The sequence below is a fragment of the Cervus elaphus genome, chromosome 11 (assembly GCF_910594005.1).
Source record: "Cervus elaphus chromosome 11, mCerEla1.1, whole genome shotgun sequence".
Lineage (NCBI taxonomy): Eukaryota > Metazoa > Chordata > Mammalia > Artiodactyla > Cervidae > Cervus > Cervus elaphus.
Window position 1 is genome coordinate 30551045 of NC_057825.1, and position 21025 is coordinate 30572069.

The following is a 21025-nucleotide window of genomic DNA, read 5'->3' on the forward strand; positions in this document are numbered from 1 at the left end:
TAATTCTATTTTCAGTTCCTAGGCTGTTTCTATATTGGCCAAGAAAAGCAGAGAACTTACAGAAATTCCTGATAATGACTGCTTTCTGCCTGGGTATGGAGAAACTTGCCTGTCTGTGGTTTATTTTTAAATGGATAACTCATCATATCTGGATAAAAAGTACTGTAATCTCTGAAGACTTTTCTTTCACATTTTTTTTTTTTCCCTCTCTGAGAATAGAGAAACAAGGCTCAGGTCTACTCAAAATCATTTTCTGCTGGGTGAGGAAGTGACGCCTCTCAGATCCACTTGGAGCTGGGAAGGGGTTTTCAGCCGCTGGCCCTATGACTTAGGATTCAGAGAAGAGGTGGAACAAGCAGCTGTTGAAGTCATGAAGGCATCTGTCCTCAGGCCTGGCGTCTAGTAGTTGCTGGGGAGGAGGATGAGGGGCTGGTAAGGGCTGAAAGTGTCCTCCTGGAAGAAATTCAGGGAGATGCAGTGAAGGAAGCGGGAAGTGGTAGCTGACCAGCTTTAGATACACCCAGGAAAACTACATACGTGGTCAGCCCATTGATCCTCTAGCTCCCGAGGAAGATCCCTCCCCACCCATTTGTCCTCTGTGTGCTCCCCTCCATGGAGAGGTGTTGGAGAAAAATGCACCACCTCCCCATGGGTGAGGTAGGGATTCCAGCAATACCTATTCTGTACTTCAGTTGGCAGGCATGGTAATAGCAATGTTAGAGCCACCTGTTAATCTGTGCCATGGGCTATGCCAAGTGCCTTTCTTACACCCAAATATTTAACTCTCAGAACAACCAAGGATGTTCAATAATGTCATCTCTTTTGGACAGGGAGGAGATTGGGTCAGAGGGTGGGAGTGGGGTGGAGAGTCTGCCATTTAGACCCAGGTCTCTCAGACTATAAATATCCCATGCTCTCGACCACCCCGCAGGCTGAGCCAACCCTGAACCAGGAGTGTCAGGGTCTAAGATGAAAATCCAAGGTGAGGCTCGGGTTGTGCTGTGTAGACCATGAGCGAGGCTGCGGGGTTTGGTCTCGGGAGAAGGGGCTTCAGAACCTCTCTGCAACTCCACCAGGAAACCAAAACCCACCGAACCTGAAAGCTCACCTTGTCTTACTCTGTGAAGCTGCTTTTCCCCATCCCTTCTCTCTAAGGCTGTCAGGAGGCCAAGACCCAAAGGGTCAGCAGATGCTGAGTGACCGTGACCCTGGCAGCCGTGTTGTTGGCCAGGACAGGCTCAGTCCAGACCCTGGCAATGAGCAGACACTGGACCCGAGAACTTCCTTGGTAGTTGTGTCTCCTATCCTCGTGGCTGTCTCCACCCAGCGACGTATACAGCTGTGGGCCTGATAGTGGGCTGATGTGGTGGCTACCTTGAACACAGGCAAAGGCTCCCTTGAAGCATTGAAGCAGACAGCCCCAGAGTCTGCCACCGTAAAAGGGACAAGCCTCAGAGATGAAACTGGAACAGAGAAGGTGGGAAGGAAGGGGGAAATCCCAGTCTCTCTGGGCTCTCCTGTGGGTCCAGACTTGAGGTGGGCTCTTGCTTGGGTGTGAATTCCTGTGTGGTCGATGCTAAGATGGGGGTCGCCCCACATAGCCAGGATGGACCTTCCTGGAGAACAGCTAGGGGGGACCAGCTTATCAGGTCGAATTCAACTTCCTCTTTCCCCTGCTCTCAACCCACTCCTGGCCTATGATTCTGTTTTACTCCCCAAGACTCAAGATAAATCTTATTCAAATGTTACAGCCTGGCCCCAGAGTGCAAGGGGAACCAAGGGAAAAGCCTTCTTCACATTTGAGTCAGAGTTCTCAGATGGGCAGCGTGGTCATGCAGGTGGAGCCTCCACAGATGACCCACCCACCTGGCTACCTGGACAGCGCTGGAGAGGAGAGGACCCCATCTCTCAGCTCCAGGAAGGAGGGGAGCACCCATTCGCACCGCGATCCAGCTCGGCAACACCAGCAGCTGGCCTTCCTGTCTCTGAATCAGGATGCCAGCCCCTGCCCTGCCTCCCGTGGGGTCTGCGTGGCCGTCTAATGAGGGAGAGAAGATGCGGAAAACACTCCACTGAGCCCATGGCACCAGGCAAATGTGAAGCGTCATCATGAAAAGCTTCAATTTATGGGTCTGAAGGAGAAACAACATCTGGGAAGGAATTATTGCAATTTAAAGGAAGGATGAAGGCCTGGTTTATAAGAGCGAAATCTGGAAGCCACGTCTGATTTTTTTTCTCAGACTGGTTTGTATTCCAATCATGAAGCTGTGGTGTGAACGTCCAGATGTTCGAAGTGAAATTGTAGAAAATGAGTCGAGTCTTGGAGGCGTTCTCCCTCCTTCAGCAGAGCCTTACTGAGCATCTACTACGTGCCAGGTGCCACACGTTCTGGCCGCAGCTTCCCGCCGCTGCGGGTGAGTCAGTGGAACAGGTTTGCTGGCGCCTCTGCCCTTGTCTCCAGCTTGCAGCCCTCCGGAAATGCACGGTCATCCTGGTCCTGGATCCAGGGACAGGAAAACCTCTATTAACTTGTGGGGGGCTCTGAGTGGTAGGGCTGACTTAGGGAGTCCTAGTTAATTGAAGCGGGTCGGCCATGCAAGGAGAAAGTAGTTTGTGTGGGAGCAGTTGATTTGCAACTTTCTTTTACTGAAATGCTACAGTCTGGGTTTCTGGCAGAGCCCTGTTGTGGCAAGACTTCGGACCCAGTCAGTGCCTGGGCACCCCGTTGTCCCCATCTCCCCGTCCTCCTTGCCCAAACCAGCCAAGCAGGACAGAAGAGGGGCTGTTGAGAAGCCTCCATTGGTGACACCGAGTTCTTATCTAACATTCCCAGTAATTCATCCCAGGAGGGTCTGTTCTCCAGAGGGTGCAGAAGACCTACTGGAGAGTTTTCAGGAGAAGGGGTGACTGAAGGCAGGCGGAGGAGGGCCAGGAAGGAGGAGCAGGTGTGGGTCTGGTCACAGTGGCGGAGGAGAGCTGATGCTGTCGAGGACAGGAGGCTGGACACGGCAGGACACTGGGGAGAGCCCAGACTGGCCTGGGTTCTCCAGGGCCCCTGCCATGGAGGGCCGCTGGCGGGGAGGAGTGTGACCTGTTCAGGGTTGAGCACAGTCCCTCTGGCAACAACGGAGCGTATCGCAGGGGGTTTGGTGCGGGGCGGGGGTTGCTGTTGCTATGATCCAGGTGTGAGAAGGGGAGGCCTCACCCCAGGGAGCCGTGATGGAGCCTGGAGAGAACTGTTCTGAGCAGTGACGGGGCACGTGGCGGTGCTGGGCCCTGAGATGAGGGTCTGGCAGTAGCAGGTATGGGGGACGGTGCAGTATCAGGTGGGCTGGTTGGGGGGCGGGATTGATTGCTGGAGTAGAAGCTGCCAAGAAAACCTCAGTGCAGTGGTTGTGAGCCAGCAAACTCCACCCTGCCCAACAGCATCCGCCTCCTTAGAATGGAATTTCTCTCAGAGGAAAGAATTTAAATTTCCTCTTTGGGATGGGGGAGGGTGACAATGAAAAAGGTTAATAGTAACAAGAATCCAGGTGAGCTACCTTCCCACTGACTGGGGTTGGGGGCAGGGGGACGCATCTGTGACCACTCTGCTCTGTGCAGGGTGAGGGGGGTCACTTGGGAACCTGAGCACCTCGGAGCATCTGGGGTTGGCCCACAAGCTGGCAATGCGGGTCGGGGGAGAGGTCAGTCCAGTCGTGGGGTTGGTTTGGGCTCACCAGGACCTGATTGGAATGTGACGTCCATGACACCTGTGCTTTTATTCAGCCCAGGGTGGTGACTTCAGAGAAAACACAAAACAACTCTAGGCTCCTCATTGATTGGGGTCCCAGGAACAAGTGAGCTGAAATTCAAAACAAAGATGTGGGTTGGGAGGACAAACCTAGAGCTCCAATTCTAGCTCCCTTCCACTTGCTACGTGACTTTGGAGGATTCTTATTTTCCATGAGCCTCAGTTTCCTCATCTATAAAATGGGACTACTAATAGTAACGTGTTCATAAGCTTGTTAAAATGTATACGATAAACTGTGAACAGCTAGACATTGAAACATCAAATGTTATGAAAATATTGTTATTATCCTCCAGTGAGGAGTCATGGCCTCTGAAGATCCTGTCTTTCTTTGAAGAACACGTGCCCACAGAATAACTCACCAGGCAATGCATCCCCGTCTTGGAGAATACGTAATGGGTCTCATCAGTGGCCAATTCTGGCTCCTTAATGGAAACAAAAAGCCTCCACATTGTGCTGCATCTTTGCATCTTAATTCTCTCCTTGAAAAAGCAGTGCCTTCCAGACCCCTCAGTCCATGAACTGTCGAGAACCTGATAGATAAACACTCAAAGAGTGTTTATTTGGGGATTGGCAACACGCCTGCAAGCTTTGGTGAACCATGGTTGATATTATTAATGGATGGCCTGTTTTTCTCTCTTCTCAAATGAAGGAGAATGTGAATGAGTGTTTCCCTTGCAGGATACATTCAGAGCAGCCATCCAAGCCTGTGCCGGGGTGCCCGAGGGTCCTTCTCCAGGACTGAGGGGAAGGTGGGTGTGGGAGCTGGTTTTCTTGCTCTGGTTTACAGCCTCCAGTTACTTTGCTCTTTTCCTTCCAAGGAAGAATCCTCGTTTCCCAGTTGGCTGAGGGGTGGTGAGCTGCCCAGTTGCTGGAGTCGTAATTGGGTAGCGTGGTCAAGACCCAGGCAGAGCTGCTCTCTGATCCTGCATCAGATGGGAGCCTCCCTAATTGGTTTCTCCTCTCTTAAGGCAGCTTCTCTCCAAAAAAAATTGGTATCTTTTATAGGGAAGTAAAAATGAAATCCTGGGGCCTTTGTTTATTATTCTCTTGGCTATCAATTTGGTTCATGTCAGGAACCATCTTTATTTATAGACTTAGAGTTAGAATGGGTCTCAAAAATATCTCTGAGTTTAATTTTGAGGATCTCCCAGCGTTTAGACAGTTATGTAACCCAAAGAGCCCATCCATGGGTCTTGGTTTTATATTGGCCTTTATGCTCTGTCAAACTCAATTAGCATCTCGTAAGAGCCTTGAGAAGGTAAAGGACTTAAGACCACTTTCACAGACATTGACTTATTACTTATTTTTTAAAACTTAAGTTTAAAAAAGTCCCTCATCCTTTGACTTTTTAAATTTTCTTTTCCATAGGCCTGGAAGCTGTTCTTTGAGGATGAGGTTAGTGAGAGAGAAAAGGTTGGTTTGACCAGAGAGGTCAGAAGTCAAGTCCAGAGGTTGAACCTTCATCTCCCTTGGGGATGAAAATTCATACCTACTTCCCTGGAATTCCTGGTTTCTTTCCTGAGATTCATTTTCCCAGGCCATGATCTTTGGAAACTGAAGATTTTGCAGTGTTATCTTGGGAATTAAATTATTACTAGAAATCAGTTTCTAGTCATTTATTTTAAAATCATTTTAAGTACCATGCATCTCATTACAGTAGAATATGTTTAGGTAGATGAATAGAACTTACAGGCTTTCTAAGAAGAAAACATAGTGAATAATGAAGGGTCTATACATATCCCCATGTGATGGGTGCTGTGGGCCAGAGATTCAGACATTAAGATAATGTTTGTGCTCAGGATGCAAGGATTAGTGGTTGGGTGGGAGAAAGAAGGGTAAGAAGAGGAAAGAGATGAAATTACTGAGACATCAACTAATGCTAAATATGAGCTGAGAACAGCTAGAAAACCCTCAAGGGAGGCGCCTCTGGTTGGGGTGGGCAGAGATGTCATGATGGAGGTGTGACTTGCCCCGGGATTGTGAGCAGGTGATGGCAATAGCAAGATGCTGATGCTTTTGCTGTGGATGATAATTATGTACCAGTTTCTCTAATGCATTAATAAAGAGAAACGAGAGTTCATAGAAATTAAATAATTTATCCAGTGTCACAAAACTAAGGGCCACGTTAGAATTCTAATTCAGATGTCTGATTTCCACAGTCCTGCTTCTAACCATCTCTGAGAATGTATTCATTAGAGTCTTGACAGGAAACAGACACATCCAAATGTGTAATCTGAAGAGAGTTCAATGAAAGGGCTATTCACAAAGGTGTAGACACAGTAGGAAGAGAGCATACAAAAGGACAATACCCCAGGGCTCATAATCAGGGCAAGGGGAGGGAGCTGTTACTGGAAGGCAGAGAGAGAGCTGTGTCCTCCTCAACACCAGCCACCAGCCATGACGTTCAGCAGAAGGTCATCTCATGAAGACTCTGCAGGAAGAAGGAGAGAGGGGAAATAAACACCCAGCCCCACCCCAATCCTGGGTCTCCTGCTGGTGTCTGCATTGGCTGAACATAACTGGAAGTCCCAGGGTCTCAGAGCTGGAGTGATGCTCTCCATGCTGACTGGGTGAGCCTCCCAGGACACAGAAATGGATGGAGAGCTGACCTGGAGGAGCGAACAGAAGATCCCCAGCACAGCCTGTGATGTCTCACCCGTCAGCTCGCATTAGGGTCTTTTCATAAGCACATTAGGGAACAGTCCCAGAGAACTCTGCTTTGCATGTGGTTTTTTTTTTTGTTGTTCAGAACTTTGTTTCAGTTATCTCCTCTAGAAGTTGACCTCCAGGGACCACAAAGGAGGAAAGATGAGGCCATTGTCATCAGATCAGTGTAGACAGCCCTGCCGGCTTGCCCCCTGAGCTGCCCCACTGGGCTCCTGTCTCGGCTGCCGTAGCGGTCTGGCACAGCCCAGAGAGTCGAACCATCTGAGATGGAGAGAAGGGAAGCCACTTAACCTGACATTGGCAACCAAGAGTTTGTCTCGAGAGTGAGAGCTCTTCCTAAAACCTGGTGGCCAGGGTCTTGGGCTCTCGGTGAATAGGCTTTACAGTGGCTCAGTGGTAAAGAACCCACCTGCCAATGCAGGAGGTGTGAGTTTGATCCCTGGGTGGGGAAGATCCTCTGGAGAAGAAAATGGCAACCCATTGCGGTATTCTTGCCTAGGAAATCCTGTGGACAGAGGATCCTGGCAGGTTACAGTCCATGGGGTCACGAGAGTCAGACACAACTTGGCAACTAAACCGCCCCCCCCGCCTTCCAATGGCCTGCAAGGCCCCACACAAACTGAATTCTCACCTCTCCAGCTTAATGTCCTATGTGGCTATCCCATGTCCAGCCACAACGGAGGGTCCTTGCGGATCCAGGAATACGAGTCACTGACTCTTCCTCTGCTCTGAATGCTTCCCCCTCCCCGGACACCTGCACGGCCCATACCTGCATCACTTACCAGCATGCTCAAATGTCATATTCTCACGGAGCCTATGACCCCAACCACCCTCTCTAAGCTGTACCACACCCCCACACTCATCTTCTGCCCCACTTCTCCTCTAACAAATAGTCCTGACTGCCTTCTAATCTACTGTACAATTTGTACTTATTTCTTAAGTTTATTGTTTATTCTGTGTTTCTATCCACTAGAAGAGGAGTTCCAGGAGGGCAGGATTTTTTTCTTGTTTTGTTTCCTCGTATTCCCAGTGCCTAGACACTGCCTGACACATAACAAGGACTCCATTAACATGTGCTGAATGAATGAATGGGTAAATAAATGAATGAGATCCTCAAGGATCTTAAAATGGACTGACCGCTGTCCTCTAGTCCTCTCTATTCCCCAGCACACATCTGCCAATGATCTTTCCCAGAAATACATCGATCGTTTGTTGTCACCAGTACTGTCGATACTTTGTGGCCAAAGAGTTCGATTTAACCGTGTGCTTCACGGAAGCTTGGTAGAGGAAATGTGCTCACGGCTTTGGCTCCATGTCAGAGTTAAATGGTGACCTTGGCTTTCTTTGCTTCCCTACAGAAGTTATTTCTTAATCGTAAAGGGAACACACTATCCTTAGAAAAAACACTATTTTTGCCACTTTCAGCTTTAAAATGGCTATTTGATATGGCCCATGTGTCTGTCCACAACAGCTGAAAAAGCTTGAGGTGAGAGGCTCAGAGAAAGACCCATTGTGTCATCGGAGCGAAGCGCATAGTAAGATGGAATTAGTTTACAATAACTTATTTACCTGTCCACATCCTTCATATCACATTAAAGCTTTCCCCAGCTAGCTGGGACTCTGGAGTGCTAAGAGGAAAAGGGAAAATCAATTGATAATGATATATTCAATTTAGAAAAATATATTGATCCCCAGGTAATGACAGTCGTGCATTTATTGCAGTGGAGGGTGACGTTGCCTGTCATGAAGATAGTATTCACATATATTATATTTGAAAGAGGAAACTAGGAATAACCCTGCCTTCCCTTAATAGATAGTCTCTTTCTATGAGGTATTAATCTATATATTTCATAAAAAAAACCTTCTCTCCAGGGGACCCATCGTTTGCCTCCTCAAGGTCTTCTGGTCCATTGTCTAAAAGTAATGATTTGTTTTGGTGGTTCTCAAGTTTGTGTCCTGTTCTCTTTTCAGCATTAGATTAAAGATGTTCATTTTTTATTTTTTCCTGTCTCTGGAATTTCTTGGTTTGGATTAGATGGAAAGGAATGCCATGATTCTCATTCTTACTGAGTGATTATGGCTTTGCTATGGGGATTTGAGCTTTGTGCATTGGGGAGTGGGGAATTAAGATCTCATATCTGCCCCTTGGGGTTCTCTGCTACCCATTCAGACCCCCTTATCTTGGTGGCCAGGGCCAGTTTGGGCATGGCCTGTGCATGGTCATCACACCAGGAAATCCAAGGTAGGGACAAGCTTCCTTTTAGGGTGGGGACCACCTAAGATGCTGGAATTCCAAAAAGAGCTTTTCGAAAAAGATGATATCTTTTCCCCACCCCACCCTCACTCTTCTCTTGTCTCTTTTTAGACGGCCTGGCCTCCTGGTGATGCTCACGTCGTGCTAAGAGTTGGTGGCTATCGAGGATTTTGCATCCTGGGGACGAATCCTGAGCTTGCCAGAGACGGACGGTGCAAGGTAGGTCAGCTCACCTGGAAGTCAGGCATTTTCTCTGACATTGATTACCTCGGGGAACTGAGGTATAATAGATGTAGCTGGTCCTCTCACCATATTGTTCGTGAGATTTTTACCATAGACCTGAGATTCACTGGTACCCAGAGCCAAGCTTAGCCCCCTGGGCCCCCACCCTTCTGGAATCAATGCACAAGCATGACTGGCACTCTTGATCACTCACTTGGGGCTCTGGCCCCATAGGAATTTGGGTCTGGGGGCAGCCAGCAGCTACATGACTCTTAAGCTCCTCAAAAATTGTAATTCTTCCTAATTTAACTTTCTCTTGTTATTAAAATAGTATTGTTTAAATGTCATTAAAATATTATTGATATTGTTAATATTAAAATAAATATTATAGTATTTGTTCATTGTAAAACTATTATAAAAAATAGCACCTAAAATTATATAAATTATTTGTTAATATAGTCCTGAGAAATAACCACTTCAGTGCCCCTTTCCTGGCTGTTTTCCTTTAGATAGAGGGTACACGCACACATGTATTCACACAGATGAGGTCACACGGTGTGTACTACTTGGTAACTCGTTATGTCGACTTCACAGGCTGTCCCAGGGACCTTTTCAAGCCACTGAATACAATTATATACCATCTTCTTTTTTTGGGCCACACCCCGATGCATGTGGGATTCTAGTTCCCTGACCAGGGATCAAACCTGCACCCCCTGCATTGGAAGCATGGAGTTCCAACCACTGGACCACCAGGGAAGTCCCTCTATAGCATTTTTAAAGGCTTCATATCATATGGCTACAATAAGCTATAAAGTTTACTTGTATGTGTGTTAATTTCTCAGTCGTGTCCAACTCCTTGTGACCCCATGGATTGTAGTCTGCCAGGCTTCTCTGTCCATAGGATTCTCCAGGCAAGAAAACTGGAGTGAGTAGCCATTCCCTTCTCCAGCGCAAATTTCCAACCAAAGGATCAAACCGGGGTCTCCCACATTACAGGCAGATTCCTCACCGTCTGAGCTACCAGGGGAAGCCCCACAGTTTACTTAACCAGAGACTTAATAATGGAAATTTACTGCATTTTTGATCCATCACTCTTACCAATAATACTACAACAAACATTTTTGCATATGTCTCTTTACATAGTCAATTGATTATTTTCTTGGATTAAATTTATAGAGCTCAGGCTTAAAGTTTTGATTCAGGAGCCTCCAACATAGATTGTGAAGACCAGGCAGTCAGGGGAGTTGTGGGTGGGGCAGGGGGTGCCCAGAATAATGAAGGTGGGAGTTGGGGACTCGGGCAGTGGGCTTCAGGCCGGTTGAGGCTGAGTGGCCTAGGCTAGCACGTCTCGATGACACTTGAACCTTTAGAGGTCCAGGGGCCAGTGCCACCCTGCATCACTCCTGGGGCCTGGTGCTGTGTGAGCTCAAGTGTGTGCTTTCCGCAGGACCACGCCCTGGTGCCCGCTGACCAAGAGCCTCAGGGCCTCTGCCTGGGGCCAGCCTGGAGCCTGAACCCCAGCTTCCTTCCATATCAGGGGCCTTGGCAGCAGACCAGCCAGGTTCCTCTGTGTCCCCATTGTCCACTGGTCAGCAAGCTTTCTCTCTGGAATCAGAGGCAGTGGAGTTGGGGTGCCCTCCACTCCCAGGGCCTTCCCACAAACAGAAGGGATCCCAAGGTGCAGACACCGTGACAGTCAGCAGGAAGCTGGAGGGGGTTCCAGGCCAGGCCTGAATCAGCTGCTGAAACAGAAGAAACACCCATGTGCATCCAGCCTGCTGCCACCTAGCACCCCAGTAGCGGTGGCCAGCAGGGGCTGATGGGCTCCTGACCTTGAGAGTTGTTCTTAGAGCACCACTGGCTGGCTGGACAGTTATCCGGCTACTCATCCTGGACACTAGGGAATGCTTTGCTTCTGAGGCTGCCGAGCCAGAGAGGAAAGTTGGAAAACTAGCTTCAGTCGGAAAACTGAGCCTGTTGGAGAAGTGATAAAGGATCCACCTGCCAATGCAGGAGACGCAGTTTCGATCCCTGGGTCGGGAAGATCCCCTGGAGAAGGAAATGGCAACCCAGTCCAGTAATCTTGCCTGGAAAATCTCATGGACAGAGGAGCCTGGTAGGCTCCAGTCCATGGGGTCACAAGGAATCAATGCAACTTAAGGACCAAACAACAAGAACAACAAGCTTGGATTTGGTGACCATGGCATTCAGTGTTTGAGAAAAGAGTCAGAAGATGCTCTTCACTGAAGTCAGCCTTCTAAGAATATGTCTTCAAGTTCTAGTGTGAGTGTGGATGGCACAGAGGCGACAGAGAGACCTAGACAATGGTTCTGATAGCCCTTATTTGGGAGTCTTCTATTCCCTGCCTCTGTTTCAGCTGACACACGGCTCTTATTTATCCCATTCTTGGAGAAGCCTGTATTTTAAGATTGGGAGGGCACTGAAGGTGACCTTACCAGGCATATCTGATAGGACACACCCCTTGTGGGCCTCACATCTCTGTGCCCACTGTGAATGCCTGGCGATCTTCCCCACCACCTGGCCAGCCCTGGAGGATGGGAATCACACTGATTCTCTCTGTGTTCCCTTCCCCCATCCCACCCAGTGCCTGCTGGGCTTTCAATAAATATCCACCGTACACTCAGTCATAACCATTCCCCAGAGCACCACCACAGCACATAGTCCAGTGCTGGGCTGTCCATTTCCTTCATGTGCAGGACTTCCACTCATTCCCAAGAAGACAAGAAGTTTCCACGACCCACTTCGGCCCCTTGGTGACCAGTGGTAGAACTATCACCTTCCTGTGGAAACTGGGTCAGATTGCTTTGCTCAGTGTTTCCTGCTACAAAGCAGGGTCTGCTCAGATAAAGAGCCTGGAGGGCTGCTCTCCACTTGGCAGTGGTTTGATGAGAATCCTCTGTGTAACCGAGAGGATGGTACCAGAACCAGCCAGCGGGAGGGAAATCTGAGGCTAGCACTGCAGTGTATGATCCTGGCTGCGGCAAGGCTGAGCAGTTGGGGGTCAAGATAAGGACCCGGTTTGTGTAAGACTGAGGGTTGAGCCAAGAATGGCATTAATAGACACCTAGGCTCAGAGCTGTGAAGGGCCAATGCCAATTGCCATCAGTGGGTAGGAACGCCCCTGAGTAGCATCCCCGGGCCCCATCCTGGGACTCTCAGTGCTGCCCACCCAGGCCCCGAGTCCCTCTGTGAGCCCAGAATCCTGGGAGGACATTGCAAATGTCCCCGGATCTAATGAGACCTGGAGTTGTTCCATAGAGGACACTAGGTGCTGTGCCCTGGACTTTTGCACTCACAGCAGCGTCACCCTGCAAAGCCAACTCAAAGGTGCCTTTGCTGACCACATGCATCCTCTCCTTCCTTCACTCCCTCACTCTGCACAGCCGCTCTTCTGTGGATCCCCAGTCCCTTCTCCCTCCTTCCCTTACTCAGCCATCCCCTTTCGGCTTCCACCCTAAACCAACAGGCTGGGGCACAAATCCTTCAGTGGAGCCTTAGCCAAACCCTCAGCCCTGGCCGGGCATCCTTCTTGCATCACTGGCCCATTCCTGGCCCAGTCCCTGCAGCTGATCCCTTCCTTCCCTGTTGTCCTCAAGACCTCCCACCAACCCTGGACTCCTCGGTCAGGGTCCTTTTCGTTTCATGGAGAAATGAAGCCTCCCACCTTCAGCTTTGGGCGGGCTGTATCTCCCTGTCTTTCTGGCCACTCCAGACCATCTTTCCTCCTTCTGCCTGTAAACGAGCTTGTTTGTGCTGCTGCGTTTTCCTCAGCTTGCCTGTCTCTCAGCAGCCCCTCTACTCCCTCTGCTTCAGCTGCCCCGGGACTTGATTCTTGGGCAACATCTCTGTCCCAAGGTCCTGACCCCTTCTCTGTAGTTCTGAGAACTGCATCGCAGACTCAAGAGAAGCCACTTCATGGCTATGAAGCATCGCCTCTCCCTCAGCTATCTGTGAATCTCTGTCTCCTTTGCCTTGAGCCTCTCATCCTCCTTTCTGGACCATGAGCTTCTGGAGGATAGATCATTTTCTTATCTCCCTGTTATGACATCAGATAATGTTATTCAGCTCAGAGATCACAGGACTGCAGGACAGAGTGACCTCACAGACAGTGTGATGGATGGGACCCTGGAAGGAGAGACCACTGGGCTCTCATCCCAAACCCACCACTAGCTCCAGACAAGCCCCATGCAACTTTCTGAGCCTCCATCTCCTCTGCTTTAACCCCCCGCCTTCCTAACTCCCAAGAGAAAATGGACAGGCTCAGAGGTAAAATGATGCTACCTGGACCAGCAGTGCTCAGCCCTCAGTGAACACTGCAGTCACCTGGAGAGTTTAAAAAACAAGATGCATGGGTCCTTCCCCCAGACCTTCCAACTTCATCATTCTCATGAGCATGGGCATCTGTGTATCTTAAATCTTTAACCAACAGTCTCATCTCAAAGGTGTTGCCGAATTCCTGGATTCTAAGCCCTGAGGAATTGGGGTGGAAGCTATGGAGATTTGTTGTTGTTTTTCTTCAATAGCTAAATCATGTCCAACTCTTTGTGACCCCATAGATTGGTGCCCACAGACTTCACTATCCTTTACTGTCTCCTGGAGTTTGCTCAAACTTATGTCCATTGAGTTAGTGATACCATCCAACCATCTCATCCTATGTTGTCCCCTTCTCCTAGATTTGGCGAAACAAAATTCCTGTATGATGTTGTATAATTTATCTGCATTTTTAGCCACTCTAAAATCTACCCCCTGGATCCAGGCTTCTGAAAGCTGGGTACCTTGGCTATGACATATCAGCCCTATTCATCTTGCCCCACCCCAAAATGCTTTTAATGAACCCTACAGGCAGACTTTCCTGGTGGTTCAGATGGTAAAGAATTTGCCTGTGATGCAGGAGACCCACATTCAATCCCTGGGTTGGGAAGATACCCTGGAGGAGGGCATGGCTTCCCACTCCAGTATTCTTGTCTGGAGAATTCCATGGACAGAGGAGCCTGGTGGGCTGCAGTCCATAGAGTCCTAAAGAGTTGGACACGACTAAGTGACCAATACACACAGGCTGTCGCAAGATCTTTTTTCCTATGGAGTATATGGATATGCCCACATTTAGGATTTTATGGCAGTCAATGTCCATCCTGTCACTGTGACCCCTTGGCTGGGTCCCTTGGGAGAAGTTCCTGTGATTCCAGCGCAGACATATTCTAAGGAGCCTTCATCATAGTATCTCATACTGGATCATGTCATAACAGATCAGCTCCTTGTTTGCCTTTTTCAAGTCTAAACAGTGGCTCAACCTAGTTGCATATTAAAATCATCTAGGGAGATTTTTACAGGTCTGATATCCAGGCAACACAACAGGTCAATTAGACCAAAATTTCTCAGGCTGAGACCCAGGCATTTTGTGACACACCCCAGGCCATTCCAGTGGGAGGCCAAGGTCAGAGGCACCACCAAGCATGGAGGCAAATCTGTGACCCATTTGTAGCAAATGAATGGGACTTCCTACGTGTGGTTTCATGGAGACAGCATGCCTTGCACCATTGCCTGCCCCTACACTTGTTTGTCTTACAGTATCATTGTAAGTCACCTTCAATCCTTTCTGAACTCAGTTAGGTGAAAACAAACAGAATAGAAAGCGTCCTGCTTTTCCCTGGCTGGGCCCTGGGCACAGCTCCTGCCTCATTGGACCTCCCAGGAGAGAGTGTTGCAGACTCCCTCCCCTACCCACAAGTGCCAGGCTAGAACATTTGGTGCTGGTGATCCCACAGTGGGGAATTGCAGCCAGTCTTCCTAGAGCTCTCCAGGGACTGACAGGGTCATCCACCAGAGCAGCACTGTGCTCAGGATGGTGGCTGCACCCTCCTTGTCTGCCCTCCTTGGCCTGTGAGACTCTACCCCATACTGAACCATCGACTATCATCAGCCAAAGGCAGGCGATGCCCCAGGGGTGGAACCCCTGCTTCTGGAGCTGAGTTGTACAGTTCCCCTTAGCTAATTGGGATGGGGAGGGGCGCACACGCCAGTTTTCACTCCAGCTGCAAAACCTCGTTTGGCACCTGGGCCAGAAATAGCTTATCTGTAAACCTCAGAGTTTATTTTTGTGGCCAAGTTTGATTTTCCAGGCGACCTGTCTCCTTCCTTACATTGCACCTGCCCCAGAGACCAGGGCTGTTGACTCACAGTTGTGAGTCTGTGCCCTATGGGAGGGCACCTGGCCCAGGGGCGCGGAAGTTGACACCCAGCCTGCACTCTGCCAACTTCGTTGTGTACTGTGAGGGCTCAGAGGGAGGGCACCTCTTACTGATTTGCAGGAAAATGCCAAATAGACTGGTAGTAGGCCCTGCCAGAGTCCTGCTATAGGAGAGAACCATGCACATGTTTGTCCAGTAACCATGGAAGGATGCTCCTGAATTTGTGGCTTCTGTCTCTTATTGATTGTCTCATATATTCACAGGTCACTCAGAACTTTTTAGCTTTTATCTTCTAATCATAGATTCTGTGTGTCTGTGTGAGTGTATCTTGCAACATGACAGACAGAACCAGAAGCATTGAGGCTGTAGGAGGAATACCCAGCCCATGGCAAAACAAATGGTTATTCCAACATTCATTCATTCATTCACTTAAGCACTCACTGGCAACCACACTGTATATTGTTCTAGGTACAGGGTCCAGTGAGGTCAAAACCTCACTGGTCAAAAACCTGTCCTCAAGGAGCTGGCAGTCCAGTGGGGAGATCAGCATGTAAATACCTTCATATAATAAGATGTGATAAATACAACAATAGGAATATAGACAGGAACTTTCACAATGTGCTATGGAAGAACTCATTCAGTCAACAAATATTTCTTGAGAGTCCCTGCTCTATGCCAGGTATTATTGCAGCATGGGGGATATAGCAGTAACCGTATGAGACCAAGTCCATGACCCAGAGCTCACGTTTGAGGCCATGAGAGTACTCAGCCGCTAACTTAGTTTGGTCAAACCACAGGCTTCCAAGAAGAGGAAGTTTCAAGCTGGAAGTGTGTGTGTGTGTGTGTGTGTGTGTGTGTGTGTGTGTGTGTGTGTAAGTGCGTGCAGGCAGCATTTCAGGCAGTAGGAACATCTTGTGCAAAGGCTGGAAGGTATAAAAGGACAGGAGAGCCCAGAGCATAAGTGCTAACGGTGACCTAAGAGGTGGGAGATGTGGCTGGAAAGGTAATTGGATCTCTGCCCTGATGGGCCGTGAGTGCCATGCTAAGACCCCAGAAGCCACCCTCTGAGATAATGGAAGCACAGCTGGAGGCTCACAGAGCACTGGTTAGAGTCCACTGTCACAGCCCAGCCCTGCGCCCTCCCTGACCCCAAGACTCTTTAGCAGGCCTGTGCCCTGGGCAGCCGCTACCCAGCCTCCCTTCATTAGAACATCCAAGGCTAAGGTCACATGACTTACTCTATTCTTCCCACGACCCCATGCCTTCAGTTTGCAGGCTGTTTTCACATAATTTCATCTACTTGGTCATAAGGGAGACCCTAGAGGCAGACAGAGAGTGATGATTGTTGCCATTGTTTATGCCGAGCAGCAAGCTGAGGCTCAGAGAGGGTCGGTGTCTTGCCCGAGGTCACACAGCCAATCAAAGCAGACTAGGAACTGGAGTCCTTGTCTCTTGATTCCTAATCCAGAGCTCTTCTTGTCTCCACGTGAACTGCTACTCCATAGATTGAAACCTAAGAGCGCTGCTGCTGCTGCTGCTAAGTCGCTTCAGTCATGTCCGACTCTGTGCAACCCCATAGACGGCAGCCCACCAGGCTCCCCCATCCCTGGGATCCTCCAGGCAAGAATACTGGAGTGGGTTGCCATTTCCTCCTCCAATGCATGAAAGTGAAAAGTGAAAGTGAAGTCGCTCAGTCATGTCTGATTCATAGCGACCCCATGGACTGCAGCCCACCAGGCTCCTCCGTCCATGGGATTTTCCAGGCAAGAGTACTGGAGTGGGGTGCCATTGTCTTCTCCGAAGAGCACTGAGCGAGTGTCAATCTGCACCTGCCTATCTTCCACAAACATTACTTGACCACCTACTGTGTGTCAAGCCCAGCATCAAATAACCATCCTCTGGGCCTCGATGTAGTTCCATCCATGGTGACCCAAGAGGCCTGAAGACTACCGTCCGAGGCCCAGGCGTCACCCACCTTCATCAAGTTGAACAGCGAATGGAATTACCCCCGCAGGCTGGGACCACTCTGCTCACTCACCACGTCCTCTCATTTGGGCCACTCGGAGGCGCGTTTGTTACAGCCGCTGATGCGTGTTTTTGCCCTTCCTTGTAAGGGAGCTGGATGCTAAAAGAATAGGGGAGACTTAAGCCTCATTTACAGAAGGCAATGGCACCCACTCCAGTACTCTTGCCTGGAAAATCCCATGGACGGAGGAGCCTGGTAGGCTGCAGTCCATGGGGTCGCTAAGAGTCGGACACGACTGAGCGACTTCACTTTCATTTTTCACTTTCATGCATTGGAGAAGGAAATGGCAACCCACTCCAGTATTCTTGCCTGGAGAATCCCAGGGATGGGGGAGCCTGGCGCGCTGCCATCTATGGGGTTGCACAGAGTCGGACACAACTGAAGTGACTTAGCAGCAGCAAGCCTCATTCACAGAGCAGGAGCTTCCCTGTGTAAGACAGACGCAGCCTAGCAACCCTTACGGGCCATCTTTTGATTTGTAGCAACTCATTTAGATAAAAGCATCTGGTCTGTGAGGTAGCAACAACAACGAAAAATCATTAAAAGCATATTTCTGCTTTTACAAAGTAACCTAGTAACAGCGCAGGAGGTGACAGTTAACCCGGCCCCCTCCTCCAGGTACACAGACAGGTGCAGAAAATGGGAAATAAAAATCAGGACAGGGAGAGGGTGTATCCAGGATCCCTTCTCAGATCAATGCCCACGCTCATGGGTGTGACCGAGGCAGCCCCCACCAGCCCGCCAGAGAGCCTCGTCCTCCCATTAGCACATACAGGAGCTATCCTGCTTCTCCAACCCAGAATAAACGGTGTGATTATTTATTTAGCACCAGTTCGGGGTTTTCTAAAATGCATTCAAAGTGCTCTGCACCTTGCACAGGTGAGCACAGAACTGCACTATTGGCTTTGGGAATAGGATAAAGGAAGTCTGACCCTGTACCAGATAGCCAAGCTCGCCTCCCATGACATCCACCCCAGAACCCATGTACACATGCACACGCAACCTCTGCTCCCATCCAGACAGATCTTGTGCTCCTAACTGACCCTGCTTCTGTGCACTGCATCTCTAGGCACTTGTCCTGCTAAGCCTGCATCTCCCAGCAGAGCCTCTCCCATCCTTACCTATCTCCCAGCAAAGTGCTCCCAGGCCACCCACTCCTGGTGAAAATTTTCTCTTCTCCTCTGATGCTGCTGTCTCCCCAGCACCCATCTGGTTCTTCAGGGATCAAGGGCAGTCCTTTCGCTGTCCAGTGTGCCCAAGGCTCATCCCCAGACTGTGAGCTCAGAGCCGATCACATGGTAACACTGTAAAAGGACTGATCACAAGAGGTCCACTCACACGGCCTCTGGGGTCCCTCAGCCCCTCTGTCTCTCTTCCATCACAGAACCCTCTCACCTGGCACCTGACTGTTTTCTTGTCTGCTCTGGGAGACAGCTGGGAGTCCCCTGGGGCCAGGGGAGGGTCTCAGTCCCTGGGTCCCTCCTCAAAGCCTGACCCAAAGAAGGCTCTGGAACATTTATAGGATAAGTGAGTGGCATGTGTGCCTCACTCAGAAGCATCTTTTACCCTGCTCACCTGCTCAGGATCCTGCCATGCCCATCAGAGCAGCTCCCATCACCCACCTCAGAGCAGCGAAGGCCTTGCACTGACCAGCCCTTCCAAGGCCACTGTCCCTGGGGACACCAGGCACCCCGCCCCCCAGGCCAGAGCTCATCTTTCTGCTGTTTCAAGCACTGTCCGCAGTCCAAGAGAAAGACAGGTTCCCCAGACCCTGCTGAAACACAGGGTCTCAGTATTCTCAATTTAACATTTAAAACAATTTTGGAAAAGTGTGTCCCATATTCAAAACGACCTCACAGCATTCATTGGTTCATTCATTCATTGGGGGATAGCTCAGTTGGTGAAGAATCCACCCGAAATGCAGGAGACCCCAGTTCAATTCCTGGGTTGGGAAGATTCACTGGAGAAGTGATAGGCTACCCTCTCCTGTATTCTTGGACTTCCCTCGTGACTCAGCTGGTAAAGAATCCACCTGCAATGGGGAAGACCTAGGTTTGATCCCTGGGTTGGGAAAATACCCTGGAGAAGGGAAAGGCTTCCCATCCCAGTATTCTGGCCTGAGGAATTCCATGGACTGTATAGTCCATGGGGTCACGAAGAGTCGGACACAACTGAGCGACTTTCACTTTCACAATAGTAAGCAGTGTAGTATAGCAGTCAAGGGCACAGACAGTGGAAGCAGACTGCCTGGATCCTAATCCCGGCCCCGCCCTCACCAACTGTGTGACTTCGGCACATTATTGAACCTCCTCATGCCTGTTTCTTTACCTGAGGATTATAATCCCTATTATGAATACACATATCTGATTTGTTTTTGTTGTTGTTTAGTCCTAAGTCATGTCTGACTCTTTGCCACCCCATGGACTGCAGCCCACCAAGCTCCTCTGTCCATGGGATGACCCAGGCAAGTGAGTTGCCATTTCCTTCTCCAGCAGATCTTCCCAAAGCAGGGATCAAACCTGGATCTCTGCATTGGCAGGTAGATTCTTTACCCCCGAGCCATCAGGAAAATCACCTACCTCACAGGGTTCATTTAATAGTTAATAGCTGATTAAACAGTTAATACAACACCTAGACTAACACATGAAACATAATTTAATGCAAGGACTTGTTATTAGTTAGCCTAAGAGCCAGGACCCCGGCCCAGTCACGGACTTAATTCATACTCTCTTCAGGACCAAGTGCACCTTCAGGGGAGGTGTTGGTATGTCCACCCCTGCTCCCACCCCCATGCTGGCCACCCCATGGCCTTTGCTTGCTGAATACACCCAGTCAGCATGGGACCTCTGCTCCCAGGGAGGTGGCCCTCCTTAGCCCACAGGGATCCCAGTCAGCCCCAAGGGCTATAAATAGATGCTTCATGGCAATAGCAGAAGTCCTGGGGTCCCTCCTCCCCACTGCTGGTGGGGGATCCCCCAGCCCCCATCACAGAAGACTTGAACTCCTGCTCAGCCCACAGCTGCCCCAGTGGCCCAAACCTGGACAGTGGATGCCTAACCATCAGGCGCTGGGGCCTGCCCCACCCAGGGCTGCACTGGCAGGCTTTGGAACCAGGAAGCATGTCCCTGCCCCTCTGTGAATCTCTCTTTATCTGTGTCACGAGGGGGGTGGATTCAAAATTGATCCCTAAGGGCTAATCAGGCAACATCCCTAGGAGTGACGCTCTGGATGCGGCCACACGGGGGCTTCAGGGACTCCACAATTAGCACTTGTGTCAGCTTGTCCTTGGGGCATCTGTCATTAACAATTATGAAGTCATTATCTGGTAGATAATTCATAACCCGAGAGATGGGATAAGCCGCCAATAAACAATAATCCATTTAGAACCAAGCTTGGCAGGGGCACGTGCGGGCGTGGAGACACAGCTCCCTCTCACCGCCCATGTCCTGCTGAGGAGCCCTCCCCCTCATCCCCTCCCCTGGCTCATCAGGGTTTAGTCTCTGGAATAACAAGGACGAGTATCAAGTGTTGACCAAAAGCCAAGGGCTATTTCTCCTCAAATCCTCCCAACAGCCCCGTGGACAGATGTGGGTACCGTTATTGTCCCCCTTTCCAGAGAGGTAAACTGAGTCTCAAAGGCCAAAGTGGCCAAATGGGGTGGTACAGCTGCCATCCTGGGCATAGTGATGCTCTGGTGGACCTCCTCGTCGGTCCCTGCAGGCCTCAGAGAACTCTTGGCAGAACTGGCTGCAACTCCCCACTGTGGTGTCATCAGAACCGAGGGTGCTGGCCTGGCTTCTGTGGAGGGGGAGGGGAGCCTGCAACTCTGTCTCCTGGGAGGTCCAGAGGGGCAG

At 49.9% G+C, this 21025-nt stretch overlaps 1 protein-coding gene across 2 annotated transcripts in view; it reads left to right on the forward strand.

Annotated features, from left to right (window-relative positions):
- KLHL29 (kelch like family member 29) overlaps positions 1-21025 on the forward strand; it is a 326752-nt gene that overhangs the window by 80536 nt on the left and 225191 nt on the right. For both annotated transcript variants that reach the window (XM_043917266.1, XM_043917268.1), the window contains exon 2: positions 8826-8933. The gene's annotated coding sequence lies outside the window, so the exon portion shown is untranslated. The remainder of the gene's footprint in view (positions 1-8825; positions 8934-21025) is intronic.